The following is a 12,879-nucleotide window of genomic DNA, read 5'->3' as shown; positions in this document are numbered from 1 at the left end:
TTCTATCCAGATTGCCTGAGTGAGCGCCTGGAGGTATTGGCACCTCGGAATGATTATGGTAAGCTAGCACTAAGTCCCTTCCCCATCCACCTTTACTCTTTTCTTTACAATAAGGCTTTTAAATGAATCATGATTGTACGGCAGTGAAACATCGGTGTTGAACACTGATGTCATGCTGTCGATGATGATGATGTGCTTGTCTCTGACCGATGTCTTCTATATACTGCAGGCATATCATGAGAACATAGAATTAACAGTGCTGGTGTACGGCGAGTGGTTTTTGGCAACAGATCAGTGGCTTGTCCCATTAATGAGTCGATTCGAGTGCACACACTAAGCGGACTCGGCCATGTTTTCTGTACGTCAAGTAATCGATCGCCTCTAGTTGCCCTGTTCGTTGGAGTAGGTGAACCTGGTGACTAAGGACATAAAAGAATATCTTGGTCTTGTTGTCTGCAAGGTTGGGGCATTAGACGTACTACAACAATGGTTGGAGACGCTCACCGAAACGGAGATGTCATAGGTCTGAAGCATCGGAGGTCAAAGGCCTAAAGAATTTCCGGATCTTCCACTCAAAGTGGCCAAGTCACAGTCGTAGATTGTAGAGTGCCTATGCACATGAAGTTACTCAAAAACCTGACGGAGTGCGGATTTGCGGTCCAACTTGGTGGTGGTCTCCAGCTTGCTATCCTCGGGTCATTTCTCTAAGCGCTCTGAAGACGAGTAAATAGTCTGCAGAGTTGACCTAATTCCCCAGAGCGAAAACTTTTTCCAAAATCATTATCGCAGTCGCTTAAGACAGCCTCTTTTACCCGAATAGAGGCGCACAATTTAGGCGAGCACTGACCGTTGTTCTGTTTTCTGAGCCTAGCAATTTAGTTGTGAATGTTTTGTCACCAATCCAGGTGACATCATCAGTAGATTCGAAATCGTTCAAGGTAGCACCCCGCACAATTTAGGCGAGCACTGACCGTTGTTCTGTTTTCTGAGCCTAGCAATTTAGTTGTGAATGTTTTGTCACCAATCCAGGTGACATCATCAGTAGATTCGAAATCGTTCAACGGTAGCACCCTTTCGGTGCCTAGCTGCCACGCCCCCCGAACGTTGCACGAGGGCTGGGATACTGCCACTTTACCCAAGCCTAGACACGGGAAGTCGGGAGGCGGAGGTCGGGTTCGAACCACGAACCTTCCGTCAGTAAATTCGTGCTCTAAGCACTTGGGTCATCAGTAGATTAATGTCAATACAATTTGGGCCATCAGCATTCCACAGAGAAGGCAAGAACTAATAGAATGTGACCTTCATTCTAAAACAGGGTAAACGAGAGGTCGCCAGGACAGGTAGCTAGTAAAGCTTGAAGGAGAAAAGACAGTGGCATAGTTCCGAAGCCAATGGAGGCTTCAAGTTTACTCATCAAAATTCTGTTGCAGATCGGGAATCTGACTGAACAGCTGCAGGTGATCTATTGGACTGTTGTTGACTATTCAGCCCAATGAATGTAGCATGGTTTTGATAGATAAGTGAAACGTTTCTATGGGCGATTTTCTCGCTCACTGGGAACCTCTTTGGGTCTAGTGCGTGAATCAGCTGGCGTAGCTTACGCGAACCCTCGGGATTTTTCGCCACTTTCACCTTCGTTTTCTGGACCTATTAAGGTTCTCGATCCGCGTAGATACCTTTTTCACCTGACTTATGACAGTTCGTCCAGTTATGCTGTACTCCCGACCAAAAATATGTATCTCAGCCTGGAGCAATTTTAGTGTTGCTCGAGATTCAGTGCCAAGATATGATTGATTGCGTCATCTCACAAGCAAAACATCCTGCAACTTTACTGGATTGCAGAAAAAGTTTTCCATTGAGGTTCGATATCAGAGGGTTGACTGTCCCAAAGAGACTTCAATAAGTGGTTTTAGTAGGTTTGCTCCACATCAGGGTCCGACGGCTCCTAACTGGTCGGGCGAGAGATGCGCAAATTGCGCGCCTCCGAAAAATCGGACAGGGAGATAGCAGGGGTAACCGTCCACACAGGCGCTTCAGAACGACCAGCAATTAGTACTTGATCTACTGCAGCCAACGGTCTATCTTCATGAGGCCGCTATCCACGCATTTATATCTCCGGTAGCTACAGAAACATCTGAGCACTTAGTCCACCTTAACAAAATACTCAAGTCGTTATGAAAACTGTCTTTGAGTGTCAGGGCTACAGTCGGACGGGGGCTAAGCCGATATAATAAACAGTCAGCGAATATCGGCCTGTTTAAGGGACGCAGTGTAGTATGCACGCTATGGAAGCACCAAGGGACAGTGATTCTCCGAAGGCGGGCGTTCGCGACAATTTCTGTGGATGGAAAACACAAAGGAAGTTTATGAGACGAAGTCCAATAAGCAAGGTTGCATATAACCTACATTTACACGTAAATCAATCAAACTAAAGAGCGCCGTATACTACACTGGCCCCACTTCTGGAGAACACCGTCTCCGGTGTAACATGGTCCACGTGAATCGGTCGGTGCTAATGGCCTGGCGCGCTAGGCTGCTAAGGGTATAGTACCTTGGATTTCACTTGCTACTGGGGCGGAAAACCAGAACCTCAAACATGGAAACTTTTGCCGCGCAGACTTCGCACAAACGCATAGCTTGATTACTTTAAACTGGGACCATCTTTAGTAGAAGAGTTATACAGGACCAGTGTCCAGGAAATTCAAGGGGATGACGCGATTTTCGTCCCATAAAAACCAACGCGGTCGGATAGACCAAAAGCTACATAAAAAATATTCGACGTCTTCTGGAAAAGAGATCCCAGCTATTCTTCAAGAAGACAACTATGGGTGACGGGATGATCTGGCGCTTCGTAAAAGGCGGAACTGTTGTAAATGAGAAATCCACCAATGGGACGCACTGCATTAGACCTCGCCAGGATAGTATGAGACACTGCCGAAGAAATACGCTAACGTCTTCTCTTTGAGAGACATAAACAGGGAACCCACGAGTGACCCAATAGTGGTCTACAGAGAGCCTACAGAGAGTCTACAGAGAGCACTATACGGGCCTGCCTCATCGTCCTCGTCACACTCAATTTTGTGAAGAGGCAATAACGAACGGCCTCTAACCAACTTGGTTTTCACGTAGGACATTCATCAACTCTCGTCCGAGACAAACCTCCTCAGAGCGTTGGGGTCAGACGAAGATCCTAAAGGGAACGTCGATCATACTGGCAAAGCATTTCTACCTGGTATTTCGTCAGTCGCTGGACGAGGGCAACTTTAAGTCTGATCGGAAGGAAGCGAGTGTCACACCAATTTACAAAACCGGTGACCGACCATCACCCACCGTAGCTGCCCATTGGCTCCGAGACAAACCTCCTCAGAGCGTTGGGGTCAGACGAAGATCCTAAAGGGAACGTCGATCATACTGGCAAAGCATTTCTACCTGGTATTTCGTCAGTCGCTGGACGAGGGCAACTTTAAGTCTGATCGGAAGGAAGCGAGTGTCACACCAATTTACAAAACCGGTGACCGACCATCACCCACCGTAGCTGGCCCATTGGCCTCACTGGCGTACGGTGAAGGGTCATGGAACGCACTCAGAAGCGGGCCATCCTAGATCACCTTACTATCAACAGCCTGATATCCCCGCACAACACACACTCTTCTAAAACCGTTGTTGCGTGAAAACATGTTCGAATTTAGGAAGAAAGAAAGAAAGCGTTCAGCTGTAGCACCCTTCCGGTGCCTAACTGCCATGCCACCCGAAGGAAGCACGAGGGCTAGGATACTGCCAGGTTGCCCAAGCCTAGACAGGGATGTTCGAATTTACGAACAGCCTGACCCCAGCTAAGGACCAAGAACTCATATAGGATGCCACATTTCTCGACCTCTTAAAGCCATTCACATACGGCCAACTGCTCCACAAACCTGCCTTACGGAATTCAAGGGGAAACTTGACGCTAGATTAAGGTGTTTTTATCACACAGGACATTCCGAATGAACGTTTCTGACGACTTGAGATCCTGAGTTCCAAAGCAATCGCCCTCCCAATGGATGTAGACGCTGCAAAGCAATGGTCGTCTGAATAGAACCTTCTCCTGAATGACGGAAAGTGCATCCATATGTCATTCGGAGGAGATTAAGGGAACTCCATTGTTGTGCATGGTTAGAATGGATCAGAAGACATTACGAGGATAGATACCTAGAGGAATTTAGGTAAGTGGCTCTCTTCAAGCATGACTTTCTCACTGCACCATGAAAAATCGACCCTAAATCCATCCGCCGTTCTGTGGATGATTCAGCACACTTTCTCCTGTATAACTCGCATGGACTTCCAGATACTCTATGGTGCCTAAGTCAGACCGTTTCTTGATTATGTCAACTAAGTTGTCTACTCAGAACGCAAGGACGTGACTCTCACTGGGCATGTTCAACGAGCTGCCACGAAAATGGTTGCCGGCCTTAAATCCGTGGACTTTAAAACGCGTCTCGTGATGCTTGTTCTCTTTTCCTGGAAGATCGTCGTCCCTGAGGAGGCCTAATACTTACTTATGCTCTGTTTGCACAAGGTTTGGCCAGCAGGTCTCTTACTGTTGACCCAACTAGCACTCAGTGGGGACATGGTGGGAATACTTTCACGCTGAGAGCACACATTATTAGGCGACAATTCTTCCCATTTGGAACAGTTGGTTCGTGGAATAGCATTCCGGCGGTCATCCACACCGCACCTTTTACCCAATTCAAAGCACTTTCAGACGCTTTCTTAGTTCAGTCCTCACGCTGGTAAGCTTGCTGTACCGCGCTGAGAAAATAAAGGAGAGTGCTACACTTTTTCGTTTGTGCTTTTTGGGTAAACGGAAGACGCTGAAGGACAAGAACAAACTGACTCCGGAAGTTTGGGCAAAAGCTTCGATCCTGTGTATCAATTAGTGAAACAGACATGGTCAAACGAATGATGGACGGGCGGCCAAAATGGTAAGTATCCGAACGAAGACCTACCAATCCCGAGTCACGAGCAATCCAAATGGCGCCAACTAAGCAATGTCATATTAAATGTGAAAGCCCCGAAAGCTTGTGTAATTTACTTCTCCGGGTAATGCAGACTGAGTATGCTGCTTTTTAGAGTGGAGTCTCAGCTATGATTACAGCAAAGCCGTGTGCAGAAGTGTACGCATTGGAGTACATGGGGTCTCTACTAGGTCTCCTTGGCGGACATTTGCTCGAAAGCCCTGACGAAAAAGAATGTACTAAAACTTGTCACGTCCAAGTAGGTGTATTGGAAGCGGACAAATATGCATCCGTGGGCATCCATCACAGCATTCGTTCCTTTGGATACCCGAAAGAGCAAGTTTGTTCTGTTAATTGAGGGTACAACCATTTTAAATGGCGAAAGAGCCACCCAGATCTTTGGCTTTTCTCACTTCGGGGTTCGCCAGTTGACAACTTAACGGTTTGCTTCCCTGTCTGGCGAGTAGGCAGCCGAAATAACTGAGCATCACGTGGATGGAACCGTGTCGAGGACCGGTGAGACCGAAAGAAGCCGGTCCTTGGTTGGTCAGGATATGGGCCAATCAGATTCGTGAGGTTGCATCTCGGCTACTCACATCCTATAGACGTTTAAACGGTCATTCGTTTTTTAGAAAGGGTTCCTGAGCGCCTTTGTTCCTAGCATAATGTGCGACACTAGAGTAGTACAGTTCCTCGTGGTTAAAGAATCTTTGTATACCGATTGGTATACCGGAGGGTTTCATCTCTGATCAACTGTCTTTAAGCATTATAGCAATTTTTCTTTTGGCTATATGGCACCTTGTTTAAAGGGCTTAATGTACTTGTGGTTAGTGAAAGACTCCCACCTGGCATAATAGGGATTATCGCAGAATACCTCTTCGATCCCAAAAAATTGTAAGGCCACCAGAAATCTTCATTTTTCTATTTATTACCTGTGTATTCGTTTTCGTTTACTCATTTAAATTTTGTTATAAATTTACTCTTGTTCCGGGACGCAGTTATATTTTATGATGATCTGCTATTGTCTCTTATGTTTGCACCAAAGCGGTCACAGAAAAGCAAATTATTGTGTTGATTATTACACAATTTGTGATGCATGTAATAGGTTTAGAACGATCATCCAATGCCATCTCGAGCGTAGGGTAGACATTGTTGCACGTATAACTGTAATATGCACGCTATGGAAGCACCAGGGGACAGTGATTCTTCGAAGGCAGGTGTTCACGACAATTTCTGTGGATGGAAAACAGAAACAAAGCTCATGAGCCGAAGCCCAGTAAGCAAGGCTGTACATCACCAATACTTACATACGAATCAATCAAAATGACAGACACCGTATACTACATAACCACCGTTGCTGAACAGCTCTCAATGGGGTGGTGTGATAGACCTAAATTCAATCACGGGGTTCCTCAGTTGGACGTTTCAGCGAGTATGTGAAAAATAGGCGACCGGGCACGGAACACGAGGGTTTAATATATTGCGCAAGATTTTTCAGAAAGTGGCTAAAAGGGAGGGATGTGGCGGTGACTACCACTGGGTCAAACAAGGCTACGATGGACGGCGCCCATTACTCGGACAATGCTTTCAACTGCAACAAAGTCACAAGTGAAGTAAAACTTTTCATGCCGAAATCTTGCATTTTGTTGAGTATGTGCTCAAATCGAAAATCGTCCTTATCTACCTTCATATTTTTTCAGCTCACTAAATTTCATTGTTCACGGAACAAACATGACCCTGAGTGAAATCTTGTGGGGTAATTTCCCAGCATCCCTGAGACACCGAGATGCCCAAATAGGGCTTAAAAATTGGACTGTTACTTACACCCCAATCGCACGATTGCTTTAGCCTATCAGGGACACACCATAACTTTCGAAAATTCAATTCCATTGTGCGAATACTGAGTTTCTTACTGAGTGCAAACCAGTAGCCGTCGTATAAGATATAACATGTTTCTGAGCGGGAAATGGACTCAAGTGTGCCGAAATCAACCGAATACTCAAGATTTTATGCCACATACATGCTTGTGCCGAATGTTTTGACGTGGAATGTGCAGACGCAGCTGAACGACGACGGCATCAGCACTTAGTCAGATCTGGACTGACACCTTCAAGCATGTGGACGAATTCATAGACTGGTGGCATTATTTTTGAGAAGCTCATGGAGTTTGCCATCAGACGCAGCTGAGGCATTTCACCGACCAAGTGTTCCAGTATCATAGCACAGGGACATTAGTTAGGAAGTCGCACATAAAATGGCTGCCATATTCCTCGTGAAAAACTTTAGATTTATTATCAGCGTGTATCGTTAGCCGGGTGCGTTTGCAAGCGATAGATTAGAAGTGCTCTTCTGATGTCTCCTCGTCTTGCAAGGGAACTTTTTGCCCGCTGATTTCCGAGCTCGGTATGCAGATCAGACGCCCTCTGATCAGCCACCAGCTTATGACCTATTTGTGAAAGAAAGTTTATGTGGCCAAAAGTACTGCTGTTGAAGACGCAACACGTGAGTAAGGCGAATCTGCGGTCGGCATCATTAAGAAGGATCGGAGGTGTGGGTAATTATATGGCCTGTGTGGAATGGGGTGACAATAGCTCCAAAAAGCTAGGTGGCCATTCGCCCAACCCAAACACGCCTCCTTAGTTCGCTGGACATAATAAACTCCAGAAAGCAGTGAACAAACTTGGGGTCTATAAGTGTTTGGTAAGCCAAAAGGAAGCTGAGGCAGGTAGCTCTGAGGGAGCGTTGGTGCAACTAAACTCAACTCATAGTTTTCAAAAAGGGGGCGATCACGCAAGCAGTAGGGAACCGTCTATAATAACCTATGGATGGCGGTGCTCCGTACGTGGGAGAAGTACTGTGACACTGCATCAATAATTTGTGCTAATTCGTGAGTTACTGGTCAAATGTTGTCATCTTCTTTCACGCGGAAGGACTTTCAATACGACTACACTCAGCGACAGTTGACGGCGTTTTAATTCGTAAGAATACTTTTGTACTCAAATTTGGAATCTGACGTGTGTATGCTATTGCCAGAACTTGATTATTGATGTTGAATTTTTCGAGTGATTTACCCCCTAGGTTTTGGTACAGATTCGAGTTTACAGCTGCGCGGCGGTTTGTGGCCGACGGATTCAGCAAGATTCTTGCGGCCGAGGAAATACGCAACTACTGTCGGAAACGTCGACTGGTTCTGTTGAGTGGGTGCCGCATAGAGGGTGTTATGTTTCCAGGTGATGCGCCTGGCGAAATTTCGGAGACCGGACGTTTACTTGTGCGGTAGTCAGCAGAAGGTCACTGCAGCCGCATTGGCATCTCCCGATTGCAGCAGGCAGCGTTGTTGTGACGCTTTCCAGATGTAGAAAGTGAAGACGGAAAGCACGTGACAAGCTTTGAAGTATCTTTATTTTAAAGTACCGAATATTCGGCCCGTATGTACAAGCTGCATACCTTCCCGATATCGGACGGAATGGGTGACGGACTTTGGATTATATATACGTTCGTGGAGAGCGAACAGCCTGCCCCTATGCGTAAACTTTCCGACATATTCAAGGAAACACTGAGGAGCAGTATCCAGTTAAGACTTCTGTCAAGGACAAGTTGTCTCCGCAAACCCGGGCTGCCGCAACGTAATGCCGTGCCATTTTGATATCAGAAAAGCTATCTGGAAGCACGTATGTATCATATAGCATCCATGTATTTATCGCCACACAGACACTGCCAAAAGCCTGCGTATACTCCACCAAATGACCCGATTAGACAGTGTTGTAGAGTGGTTTTTTGTTGATTATAATACGAACACAGATTCCGAGGACATCTGTGCCGTATAAACTCGCAATCTGTCTCTTATCTAACGGCCACTGGTTTTATATTACCGGAAAATGGACTGTGCACGCACAAAGAGGACTGATTCACTTGGGTATAGTGACCAAAAACTATCCACAGAATCCCATTAATCGCCTTGAAGACCGGGCGCAGCACACCAACACACTGCAGCATACCATACAAAAATGCCCCGGCCCGCCGAGTGACTCATGCGATAATTTCGGATGCATACTTCGTATCATTATGACCGACGGCGAATCCTGGGGGCGATGGCCGCGTTCTGAATTTGGTCTGTCGAACGACCACGTATACATGCATCCTCACTTTGAGTCACCTGAGTTCGTGACCGCCAAGCCAGCATTGTGATAGTGTTGGAACAAACAAACGTTAACCTATATCGACTAGTTGCCGCTTGAAGCTCTCAGGTGCTCCCAGAGGATTGACACCCATTTTAAAGAATGCGCATGCCATTTATACCAGGCGATGTGGTTCCCTGCATTAATTTTGTTCCATGTACTTGGAAATCAGTAAGTTACGAGCTCTACGAACTAGGCTTCACAGCTGTTTACTTTGCTTGGTTCTCAGCCGTCCTACGGTGGCTGCTAGATTACAAACCACCGAAAAAGTGTTTCTCTTACATCCGTTCCGAAACTACAGCCGATAACTTTGGACGGCCTGCGAAAAAACTAAACCACATGGTTAATATTTTTCAGGGGATGAAACCCGCGAAGACAAGAGTCATCCTAAAGCAGTTGACCGTTCAAGGCAAATCCTCCTCCGTCAGGGCTCAAAGTCTGCAACTCACGGCCTGCTGTCGGTGGTAGAGATCTGCACCTCAACTTGGATGGCGGTCTATCGACACATGCTTGGGCTTTTCTGCGCTCTGTGACCTGCCTACAAGTGCCAGTGCCCGCTGGTGTGCACCGGATTGCCTATAATATCACACCAAGAGTTGCGATTATGAACCCTGCCCCACGTGCGTGGGTGCTCTTAAGGCTTGTCCAAAAGGTGAGCTCACAGAAGAATAATTTCCTTTTGGTTTTGAGACCCTGGGTGGTCAAGAAGACGCAAGAGTATGCTTGTTATCCGGTCCGGAAAGAGGGCGTCTTATGATGCTGGCCTGAACCAAAACAAAGAAATGCAGCGCATTGTGTCGGAAGTCTGAGTTTGAGTAAATGTCTGACTACTACGACTAACGCTGTAGAGTACAAGATAGATGAAACAAACGAAGATGACTTAATGTGATCCATCAGCTCCAAACAGTTTATCTGTTAATGAGACCTCGTTCACTTAATGTCTCGTATTTCTTCAGGGATACTATAATTGGGCATGCAAAATGGCCGTCGACGATGGCATTATGTCAACATATTTCTACAACGCTGTAGCCGCTGAAGTGCTCCAATTTTAGGTTAGCAGTTCTCCCAGTTTGTCCGCTATGATCTACTGAGGTCACATGAGGTTAGGTAATCAGGCGTCGTGGACCGCTAGCCGCATGTTAGTCGCGTGCGTCAGTTAGGTTAATTCAGCTGTCCGCTCTGATCGACGTAGCTTCCGTGTGGTTTGCTGATCACCGCCATGATACCTGGCAATTTTGCAAGCTATAACTGAACATTCTCTAGTTTAAAAACGAACGTGTACGATTTTTATCCAATAATGAAAGTAGCTTCCTCAACATCGATTGGCAGCATTAATTGTCGGGCAAAAATTATTTAAGGGAATCGCACCCTTGTATATTTTGCAACCACAATGACAATGTAGATTATAGAAATCTCAGGGAATTATTTCGGTTGTTCAACAATTTGAAAGTTTCGTCCACTAAAAATCAGTCCGCCACTCGCGATTTCTCATTGCGTTGGGCAACGTATCTACGGTCGTTGATGTTTAGTAGCCTTGAAGAATCGCTCACTTAAACAGATCACCAGCATAGAAAATTTGCACAATAGGTTACATATGCATTATACATGGACATTCTACACTGTGAGGTGGCAACCCAGAAAATATCGCGGCTTTCGAGAACTGGATTCCATTGTGCAAATACTGAACAACCATTACAACCGTATATGCAAAACCAGATAACTGCGGATAGCGCTACCGTAAACGTAAGTGTTAAACATGCACACCGATTCAGCTGTCTTCTTAATTCACTTAATGCTTGGCCTACCGGTATGAGCTCCACATCTTTCTTACCATAAATTGTATGGACGTCGGGCATCCGCTGATGTATGCCCCTAAGGAAGGTGAGTGGTTTCCTTCTGGAAGTAATATTTTCAGTTTCTTTGGGTGGATAATGGGCGAGCGGTGGCAACAGAAGACTTTTGGCAAGGACAACTGGATAAGAGTCGTCTTCAGCGGTGATACTACGGTGTTCTACTCCTATATTCGTTGAGCAATTACGTATCATATAACGCCAGTACATTTTGGTCGTAGTAACACTCCATGGGCCGATGCACATTCCAATGTATGAATTACCTAAACAGAGCGGCACCGTGGATATCCTGCCAATCGTATTTTCATCCCATAGATACCACAGTGACCTTAAATTCATGCGCCGCACGCCCCTAAGTTTCGTCTCTTAGCCCACTGCTCATCGACTGTGGAACACTTGTAAGTGAGCCGAGCACGCGCAATGCCGAATGACCCACATTTGAGATATGATCAAAAGTCGCCTGGATAAAGCCAACTGTCGCTCGAAAGGGTAAGTGCACCACCTGGAGGTTCCCCATCACGCTTCACAGAAGGTTTCCCGGTACGCTGCATGGCTCACCTAGCAATGAGAGATGCAGAGATTGTATTTTGCGACGAAAGCAAAATCCGGGATGGTGGCGGATACGTCCTAGATGTGTTCTGCAGATTAGAAGCTCATGAATATTCCAACATTTTGAGGCACCTGAGGCCTCCAAATCAAAAACTGCTATATTGGCGTACTGAAATTAACAGTTTACATCGATCATGTTGGTTTTCCGGGAGTAATCATACAGACGCCCCTTGACAGTCTGAGTGTAGCCTTCGGGAGCAAGGCATAGACAACGCACTTGTTTCCAAGCCACCACTATCACCTTTTAGTGGCCTGCGCAAACAGTTTACCAGGTAGCGGCTTAGCTTCATCCGCTGGTATGGAAGGAAGCTATAAGCGTCATTAGGCAGTGAAGCGTTCAAGAGCAGCTCTCCCTGCGCCGGAGCTCAAAATTTATGAAGGATGGCGTGTCGCCTCTGGTCGGAAGTTTAGGGATTCAAACCGGATGGCGGTTGTAGGACACGCAAATTTGTTTTAGTACTGCTGACCGGCCGCACTGAACGCTGGCGTCCAAGGGATCGCTCATCATATAAGTTAGACTGTTGTGATAATGGGGTTTACAAAGTGTGCGGTGAGGTTGTTCACGCATGCACCCAAGAAGGGCACGCATACTCCATTTTCTTATAGATGTCGAACATCCGGTTATCGACGAAAGCAAGTAAAGTTGTTTGATGGACTGCCCAAAGGAAATCACTGCTACGACACTGATCTGGAAAGAAGATTAGGCCCTAGGAAATTGTTAACGGGGCGATTTTGTACGTGCACATTTTCGATCACGGGAGGAAGCAAATTGAAAGTCGTGGGTTTCAGGCCTTCGACTAATTCACGGATTCACGAATTGACACAGGAGAGAAGCTCTTGGTTTTGGGCTTGTCCGACAGTGGCTGTTGTTCACCTGAAAGGTACAAGAGAAAAAAGAGTGTAGCACTGCCGTTTATGTTCCCAGCGCGGGGCGGTGTGCTTGCCAGCGCGAGGATTCGCATAAATAAGTGTGTAATAGTGCTTTATACTGGGTTCTAGAAGGAGCGTGGACAACCATCGGAGGAAGGTCATTCTCATTCCGAAATGAGAAAAAATTTGTCTGATGAATGTGTGATCTGCGCTTGAAAATTTTCCCAATATGTCCCCGCCGGGTGTTTGCTGGGTCAACGGTGAAAAACCTGTTTGCCAAGCTTTGTTCAAACAGGGCATAAGTAAGAATTAGGTCCCCTCGGAGGCGACGGTACTCCAGGGGAAAGAGATCAAGCATCGCGAGACGCGTTTCGTAGT

Source organism: Opisthorchis viverrini, assembly GCF_000715545.1.
Source record: "Opisthorchis viverrini unplaced genomic scaffold opera_v5_154, whole genome shotgun sequence".
Taxonomy (NCBI): Eukaryota; Metazoa; Platyhelminthes; class Trematoda; order Opisthorchiida; family Opisthorchiidae; genus Opisthorchis; species Opisthorchis viverrini.
This window is presented reverse-complemented; position numbering follows the sequence as displayed.